The sequence below is a fragment of the Chaetura pelagica genome, unplaced genomic scaffold, assembly GCF_000747805.2.
Source record: "Chaetura pelagica isolate M959 unplaced genomic scaffold, ChaPel_1.0 scaffold222, whole genome shotgun sequence".
Classification (NCBI taxonomy): Eukaryota; Metazoa; Chordata; class Aves; order Apodiformes; family Apodidae; genus Chaetura; species Chaetura pelagica.
In genome coordinates, this window is record NW_009952711.1 from 3,845,862 (window position 1) to 3,854,864 (window position 9,003).

The 9,003-nt window shown below is 35.8% G+C and overlaps 1 protein-coding gene across 1 annotated transcript in view; it reads right to left on the reverse strand.

Annotated features, from left to right (window-relative positions):
* Window positions 1-5,873, reverse strand: part of TJP1 (tight junction protein 1) — a 152,764-nt gene extending 146,891 nt beyond the window's left edge. The window contains exon 1 of the mRNA XM_009994403.1: window positions 5,746-5,873. The gene's annotated coding sequence lies outside the window, so the exon portion shown is untranslated. The remainder of the gene's footprint in view (window positions 1-5,745) is intronic.
* Window positions 5,874-9,003: the final 3,130 nt, after the last annotated feature.

The following is a 9,003-nucleotide window of genomic DNA, read 5'->3' on the forward strand; positions in this document are numbered from 1 at the left end:
AAAATCAAGACAAATGAAAGTATAAAACAAGAACAATTTCTTAAAAAAAATAATAATCAAACTACAGAATAATATCTACCACCTCAGAAGCCGTTTATAAGATGATTCTAAGGGAAGCTGAGTTTGGGTTAGATTAAATAAAATAGAAACTGCAATAAAACCATGCTCTTAAGTACAGACTAGATCACCTGTCTCAGCAATATGCTCTACAAACTGGTTTAGCAATACAGCACAGTATCCTGTTCTGATCAGGGGTGAGGGCCTTGGACTAACCACAGCAACAAACACCCAATGTACTCAAAGCACATTTCAAAAAATAAATAGATTCTTCAGCCTGACTTTTTAAAAGTATTTTTAAATAGAGTATACTTTTTTAAAAGCTTATACTTTTAAAATCTACCAAAGAGACTGTAGAAGTGAAATACGATGTCATCACAAACATCCATTAATCACCAAAGCTTCTAAACAGTCTTGAAACTTTAATACAAATTATAAAGAAGGTGAAGCTCCTAGTAAAAACAGCTACAGCAAAAGTATGTCCAGCCGCTCCCTCCCAGCTGCTCTCAGAGCACGCGAGGCACAGGCACCTCCTTGCACACGGAGCATGCTGGGCACACGCACATCCCCACAGAGAGCATGTGAGGTCAATCACTTCATCCTGCTAATGACAGCAGGCAAACACTGAGAGAAATAGGGTTTCCTACAGCTCCTCTGAAAGGAAGTATACCAGATACCATACTCATTCAATGGTGTAACACTTACTACAGTGAGATAAAAATTAATGTTGTACGTGAACATGTGTCCACCCTATCAAAAAAGGCAATTATGTGTTAGCTAATTCTCACTTTCTGATTCTCTTCCTTTATTGCCTCTTTCATTTTGTCAGGCAGTCCACAGCGCTTTACTCAGGCTGTCCTTTGTACTTAGCTGTCTCTCTTTTTTCCTCTTTTGGGTAATCTCCTACCCTACCGTGGTTACTGTTGTATTTTGCATGGTGACATCCACTGACCTCTAAAGCAGCAGTACACAGCCATTCTAACCAAATTCACTTCATCATCAGTACATGGTGAGGGGAGACAAAAATGTGCATCTGAAAAAGGTAAGATGAGAAAAGAATGGGGGGTAAAAAAAGAAAAAAAAAAAGATTCAGCATTTCCATAACATTTTGCAAAATAATTCCCTGGAATTCCACCCTGATGAAAGTAGAAGTATATTGGAGATTATCTGCTTCACTGTGACTGCAGATAACAGAAAACTTGCTGTGTGCATGTTTATTGAGAGCAGGTCAGCATCAGCTGCCTCCAGAAAATAGGCAGAACTGGACTTGTTCATCTTGTAAATAACTGCAGTGCTCTGATTTCCAAGGAGAGGTACTTCTTCCTTAAGGGCTGATTTTAGCAGGAGAGTGTCATGTCTGTATTCTTTCAAACATAGAGTTTTGGAGATGATGATTTTAGTAATTTCTCAAGTCCAATCAAAGAATCACAGCAATAAAAATTAAACAGAAGATTACTTAAGACATTCCATCACCACCAAAGTTAATTAGATGAGCTCTTTATAAATGCTTTTGAAGTATCTGTTGCTGTCACTCCCACAAAACATCATCCCTGTTTCACAGGAAAAGAAATAATTTCTCTGCATGTACACACTGTAGGGGCGGTCAATATTTGCAAACCTATGATCCACATACAAAACCTGTCATACAGTCAGCAACCACAAGATCCATTCATACACCTTGGAGCTGCCACACAGACTGCCCAGGCAACTCACACATCACTGAGGACGCTGTCATCCCAGCAGCACCAGTGCTCTACCTCACAGGGCAGCCTCAAAATGCAACTGATCTTCAGAAACCCTAGCACCAGTGCAGCACTTGAACAGCTTGAGAGCCATATGCAGCTAAAGAACCAAAGGTTAGTCACATCTTACCTATCGTTATAAATAGATTGTAAGGTCCTTGAAAGCAAACACTTGGTGTGTGCACAATGCCTAGTACAACAAAATCCCTGTCAATGAATTGGACTCAGGAGTGCTACTATTACACAGGTTAACTTGTGCAAAGCTAGATTTTTGTTTCAGTGTAATAACCATTAAAATATGGATGTCATGAACATTACTACAATAAGCTCATTCTACAATATAGTATGTATTCCACGTTGTTCTCCAAGAGCTGACAATCCTATTCTTTCTCTTTTCTCTGAAGTTTTTTGCAATGTGGGACAGGAGCTCTGCAACATCTCTGGGTTGCAGATAACTATTTACCAACATTCAATAAAAACCAGACTTATTTATTTTTTTACTGCATGCTACTAAAGCTGAGTATTTCAAGAGAGAATATATGGGGAAGCACAACATCATGATACTCCATAAAGAAGAACTGAAGAGCAACAAAATGTTTTACTTTGTTTGTGGGACCAGGTCCCAATATGACCAAGAGATAGCACTAATATGCAAGAAGATAAAGAAAAGAAAAAAGATTCAAGAAGTTGAAGGCAGACACACATTTTCAGGGAGCAATTGCAATATCATCTTGTGGCTTAACATTATTTGGATACTTTATCTTCTCAGTAGCTGTTTTAGCAAAATAGTAACAAGAGGTATCACTACTAGAAATGCCAGCATCATCCACTTAGGACAGCAGAGGCATCACTAAGAAAAAAAATTATTTTGTCATTAGTCCTGTGGAATCCCACCACTTGTAATCAGGGAGAATTTATACCTCCTGAAAGGATGTCAGGAATACTACAGTGTGAGCCAGCTATGGAATGGTAACACAACACACCAACCAGGAGTTCTGTGCTTTGAGTCTCTCCCAAATACCTGAGGCTTGCAGCAAGTCATCGCAGCAGCAAGCCATCCAATAATGAAGCTTTAAAGGCAAAGACCTCTACAGCATTCTTAGGTATATCATCCATATAAAGAGCCACAGGTGTAATTAAAAGTCACCAATATCACAAACTTCAGATGTTACTAACTGTGGTAAACAAGAAACTTGGCAGCATCACATCTCAGACAGCCCTGCAAAGGCTGGCGTGTTACTCCCTCTAAGTCACTCTCCGGCCTCTGCTGAAATTTTACAGGTGCAATAGGCTCCTCCCTGGTTGTCCCCTCCCTTAGAAATAACAGCCCCATTTTTAATGAGCCTCGCAACTTAATGTGGTCCCTGCAACTTATCCCCTTCCATACCTGAAGTCACAGTCAAGCAGTAAATACAGTATTTTTGTCAGTTTTTGTATGTGCAGAACTTTCCCACTGGAGACATTTCTTCACACTTTAAGAAAGTGTGTCTTTCTGCTGTTAGGATTTGCCATCAGTAAGAATTTGTTTCATGGTAGGGAACAAAAGGTTTACAGAAATGACACCAAGATGTATACACAGTCATTAAAGTGAAATCCAGTAACATTCAGAATTAACAGATATCCAACTCATTACATGATTAAAAAACCAACAGTTCACTAGGAACACAAATTACTTTGAGTTTGTCTGCATATAAGTTTTCCACATATTTAAAAATGAAACCTTTAATCTTTGTTGTAAATAAAATGGATATATATTGCACCATAAAACAGTTGTAAAGAAGATTTAAAAAGCTCTTTCCCCTTCATTGTATAAAATTATTTCTCATTTATACTAAAACTTTTCTGTTCAATTTTATTCTATCTGCCAGTGTCTGAACTTTGTTACTAGAAAAAGATGCTTAGCATGAAAAACATTCAGTTCTAGGAGCACTCTGGAAAGATTTAGGCATCCTAAATTCCTCAGTTATTTCTTCAGATCTATTTTTAATCACAATTTTAAGACAATAAAAGTTTCATTATACAAACACCAAGAAATATTTCACTGTGATTCTAAATTACGAAGCAGCAGGAAAATCCATATTTATAACTCTGATTTGTCTGCTTAGCTATTTGAACTCCTATCACCCTTTAACACGAGACCTCAGAATAAAAAGCAAGCTTCCTTTCCTGATCCTGATTATCAATACTTAGCTATCAATGTATGAATTTATACATCTACACATACATACTCTAACCATTGGTGTGTTGCAGATACAGGCATGCCCCATTATTATCTGTCACAAATCTCTTTACAAAGGTTCCATGGCATGCAAAATACTCTTATGACCATTGGCTATAATCTCTTTTTCTTTGAAGGCCCCAAGTGTAGAGATAGATTTAGATAAAACTCCTTAATAGGACCACACAGATGAAGACCCATATAGCACAAGCTAAAATTATTGCTTCAGTAATCTCGTTCCCTAAGGGAATTTTTAACCTTCAGTAAGGTAATGATTACACCGACACCACTGCTGTGACAACAGTTTATGCAGACTTCACAATTAGCTTTAAATGAGGCAGAGCAAGCTCCTGACAGCACAGGCTCCCTAAACCTGTGTCTGAACAGCTACAGGACCCAGCTTGGCCATACCCACACTGCTAGAAGTGTCTGGACACCAGACAATACAGAAAGTCTCAACTCCTTGCTACTAATTTTATTACTTCCTTAAACAGCAAACAACAAGCTCTTTGTCCAAAGACAGCACTACAAGACTTGGTAGTTGGAAACAAAACAGTCCTGAGAAGTAAATACCAATTATGCTATTGGTATCACCTGTAAAAAATATCACACCAAATGATACAACAGACTCAAACTATTGTTTTGCTTTATATAAAGATGTTTTCCCAAATTGCATCTGAGCATCTTGGTTATATTGTTTCTGCTACCATGTAATGCCAGAGTATCTCTATGTCACTATTGATTTGTTCATTTTAGAGACAGCACATATTTACTATCTACCTCTCTCATCCTCAAAACTAATAACCGGTTTAAAATGTAACATTTTCTGACATTATTTTAATATTTCAAAACTACATTATACTAATTTATCAGAATATAATTTGTTTTGGCCAAATCTCTCGCAGTTAGTTGAGAGTTGTGGCTTTTAATCATTTTTCTGTAAAGAACTTTGGAAACCATCCTGCTTTTAGGACTGATTCTAAGATTTTGTGAACAGTACAAATAGCAGAAAAGGTACCTCCATGTCCCATACTCTTTCATATTAACAATTTCTTTCCTTCCATTATCTGATGGCAAACAACTCCTGAACTGAAAGTTCTGTAAAAAACTCTCTCAATTCCACTAAATCTCTAAGCATCACTATCCAAATTGTTTGAAAACATGATCACACTGAATTTTCTGAAACATATCTATACCCTAGAAAAAAAAAATATATACCAGTACTGATTAACTGTAATAGAAGATCATCTGTGACAGTAGTTTCTAAGCACTACAAGCACACACATCTTATAGGAACATCATTTTTCTAGCACCCTACTATAGCAATACACAACTAAAATATTTTTCTGAGTTTTTTAAAGAATAACTTTTTTTCCTTTAAATGTAATTTTCAAAATGTAAATATATTTTAAAAAATTGAAGACAGTTCATTTTTCATATTTCTTCCATTTCCAGCTAATTCTTCATATTATGCAGACAGCAATATTAAAATCTGACAACAATATGTTTATCTAAAGGTTCCTGAAGAACAAAAATGCAGTTATGAATCACTAATTCTACAAGCTCAACACTGTTCTTAACATTTGGCAGTGTGGAACTGCAATTACATCAGTAAATACAACAGCCTCTCTAATTCTGACAGATAAACACAATGGAAGAGGGATTAGCTGCTTTATTAGCAGGATTCTCAACTTCATATAGGATAAATGTCAGAGATATGGTACTTACAGTGAATTCACAGAAATCAATGCTGTCGAGACTTTTGCTTCTGTGTATTCTCCCTTTTATTCTTCTTAAAGATGGCTTTCCCTGACTTACACTACAGGTAGCACCATTGGGATTTTCAGATGATGGAGTTACCCTGCCAAAGAATAAGAGCCACGTATCAGACAAATGTCTTTATTGATTACATTTGCTTAAAGTTAAAAAAAAAAAAAAAGGTACAAAGGAAAAACTATTGCTATGCTCCACAAAGAAGGAATGCCACTCCAAGCTTTAGTTTTCAATAAAGTGCCAAAGTAAGAACACTACATTATGTGGAAATCTAGCTCATGTCAAGTCCACCAGTGCTTGCAGGTTTAGTCCAAAGGATATCACAGTCATTGTTTTTGTTTAACAGTGAGAAGCATCAGAAAAAAGACTACATAAAAATACATTTAACTTCTGAAAAGTTACAAGGAGTATTTTTCTCTATTAATTCAGTGAAAAACTGAGTCCTGTGATATATGTTGTGGCTGTCAATTAAATCAGTGGGAACCTGGCAGTATTTGGATTTTGACCTTCTCCAGTCTAAATGCTAATGGTACTTCAGCAATGAATAACACTTAACTATAACAAAATTAATAGGATCTGTTGAAGTTATAGAAGTAATATATTAAGGAACTACATTTTATAAAGCCTTTCATCACATTGTAGTCTGCACATAGTCCTAAACAAGAGTCTATAAATAAAATATTTTGACTAAGCAATCCATATTTCAAGGAGCTTGTTGGAAGTTGCAAATGAGTAGAAATGGAGTTAACAACCAAATGTATTAAGGTTTGTGAGGTCAATATTTTGAATGCAAATATTCTCTAGCTAGTCTGACAACACATTAGAAAAAGGAAAACTGCATTCCAGCATATAAGCTCATTAAAAATCACCTAAAAATCTAAAATTCTTAATGTGCACATTTACATTGCTTCTTATAATTTCTCAACTGCAGCCATAAGAGACGTAAAACAGTGAAACAGTGGTTTTCTCTGAAATCATTAAGAATCCTATCATGAAAATTATTTTATTATGTGGTTTAAATTCTTTAACTTAGAATTAACAGCTTTGGTATGTACATGTTTTCCCAGAAAAAAGTAAGAAAGGCAGATATGTCCAATATATACGCATCATCAAAAAAGGACACTGCTCAGAGTAGGCCATGTTAATTAACACTTGAAATCCAAAATTCAAAGTACAAAACACAATATCCACAGGCTGAATACACCTGTTTGATTAAGTGAGACTCCCAGACCTACACAGCTCCATGGTCAGCATTAAAGGTTCAAATGCATGTTTGTAAGAGGCCAGGGAGAAGAGAAAGTTACAATAACTAAACTTGAAAATTAAAACAGATCTTTTCAAATCTCATACTCAACTTATGAAGACCTTAATTTTTTGTTGATTTTGCCATTAACAAATCAAGATTTTACTTTCAGATGCCTGAGGGTTTTTTTGTTTGTTTCTTTTTTTTCCCATATTTACACACAAACAACCCAAGGGGAGAAAAAAATCTAAACCAAGCCATTATCTTGTTATAATAAAGTAATTTGATTTTGATGTTTTAGTCCCCTTGGGTTAATTTACTGCAAATTTTAACTGTAAAAATAATTTTTTAAAACCTTAACTGAAAACATAACTATAATATTCAGACATTTCAACTACATTACAAACTTGCTGCTGAAATGGCACCAGATTTTTTTGTCTAATAACATATGCATTACATTCTGAAAAACATGCCTGGCTACTACACATTTGTTCACAGAACACAAACTTCCAAAATGCCAGATTCCCTGATGAAATAGTATTACCAGGACAAATTTCCAAAGCCAGACAATTGCTCAGTCTCAACTCTTGTTCTACAGAGAGTGACATTTACAGTGGCAGTACAATTCTATTTTATGAATGTATCTTCTGCTACCAAGCTCTCCAAACATATCTGATAAAGTTAAACCAAATGCACGTAACCGTACATATTCCATGTCAAATGCAGCTGTTGGAGGCCACAGATCCACTTTTTCAGTAGACCTGGAGATCTATATTTCTTCTCTCCAGAAAATCTCTCTTTTCACCTGGGTCAATAAATCTTCACGTGCTCCTCTGGCAAATTAAATGCTTGATACATTAAACTTCTTCCTTATACTTAATAGAAAAATGTTGAAAAACAGCCGTAAGCTGCATTGGGCTTTCCTTAAATTTGAACTAGATTTCAAACCACTTATTCTAGGGCCTTACCCATAAATGTGCATGTCTTTAAGTTGCAAGTCTTTTAGTATTTCTGCTACCAAGAATTCTTCATTAAAAAAACCCCAAACCTTATGTGAAAAAGAAAACCTACATAACTTTGATTAACATGTTATTAAGAGAGAAGTAAGTTAATGATATACTTGGAAGGCCCTTCCATTTTGGAGCTCCACTTTTTAAAGCCACTTGAAAAAATTAACTTGCTGCCTCTGAAATCCATCATTTCATTCTGATGAAGAATTTTGGCTATTACTTGTTAGCCTCTAAGAGTCAGAAAAAAGCTTTTAAAAATCACATTTAACTTTCAAAACAGAGTTTTGTAGGAAGAAACATCACCATTGAAAGAATACTTTCAATCCTTTATCAATTATAATCATTAATTTCTAGATGTCTTCACAAGAAAATAAAGTTATTTAACCAACAAAAGAAAAATCCAATCAATGTCATTACTGAGAAGTTTTGCACTGTGCTGTGCACCAAAGGAATATGAGGCAAGACAGCCCTTTTTATAGAATCACCATGTTTCGACTCTATGGTTGATGAGGAAACTTAAGGACAAGCGCAAAGAAATGAAACACCACCTCCTCCAGTGCCTCTGCTACGCCTACTGTTTGAGCAAAGAGAAGCAGTAGCAGACCTGAAACAGACTTGGATCTATTTCACACCACCTTCTCAGAATGCTGGATGCAGCAATGAAACTCTCAAGAATCCATGTGCAGTAACGCTCATGTAGTGCTGCAACAGGAACTCTTTCAAGCACTAGAAATTTCCACAGTTAACAACACAGAAGCTGCAAGATAAATACGAGTGTCAGCTTCAGTGAGTCCAGAGCAATGACACAAGGTCCAAAGTGTTTGAGTTTGTCTTGAAATTAAATTTAAAAATCTGAAAAACAACTTTTTAGAATCTTTCTCGCTTTTGAATGTTGCTCTGTGCTCTCCAAGTGTTCATTGTAATCAGAGAAAGAGAGTTTATCCTTTCTAAATTAATACT